General features: G+C 53.0%; 1 protein-coding gene across 1 annotated transcript in view; it reads left to right on the top strand.

Annotated features, from left to right (window-relative positions):
- The window catches only part of LOC104164644 (neurofascin), a gene marked incomplete at its 3' end in the record, with an annotated part of 28,267 nt that overhangs the window by 23,284 nt on the left and 4,717 nt on the right, over positions 1 to 266 (top strand). The gene's annotated exons all lie outside the window — the stretch shown is intronic.

The raw sequence follows: 266 nt of genomic DNA, 5'->3' as shown, positions 1-266 counted from the left end.
CCCCCCCCCCCCCGCCTTCTTGTGGAAGCTTGCTAAAAAAGCAATAGTCAGCTTTTAAAGCACACACGTCAGGGGGAAAGCGAGGGGGGCAGAGGTAGGTGATGCTGTTCTGTGTATTTGCACGCTCGTAGGGTCTGCTCACCCCGAACGAGGGCAGCCGGGAAGCTGAGAACTGGCCCATCACTGCTGTTGTGTTTTATCAAGTTTGGAAATCCTCAGGAATTGAATTTAAAGAGGGAAGAAAGGAGATGATGAAGGCGCTGCCG

The sequence above is a fragment of the Cariama cristata genome, unplaced genomic scaffold, assembly GCF_000690535.1.
Source record: "Cariama cristata isolate BGI_N322 unplaced genomic scaffold, ASM69053v1 scaffold30820, whole genome shotgun sequence".
Taxonomy (NCBI): Eukaryota; Metazoa; Chordata; class Aves; order Cariamiformes; family Cariamidae; genus Cariama; species Cariama cristata.
The sequence above is the reverse complement of the archived record's forward strand: the minus strand, read 5'-3'. Positions and strand labels throughout refer to the sequence as shown.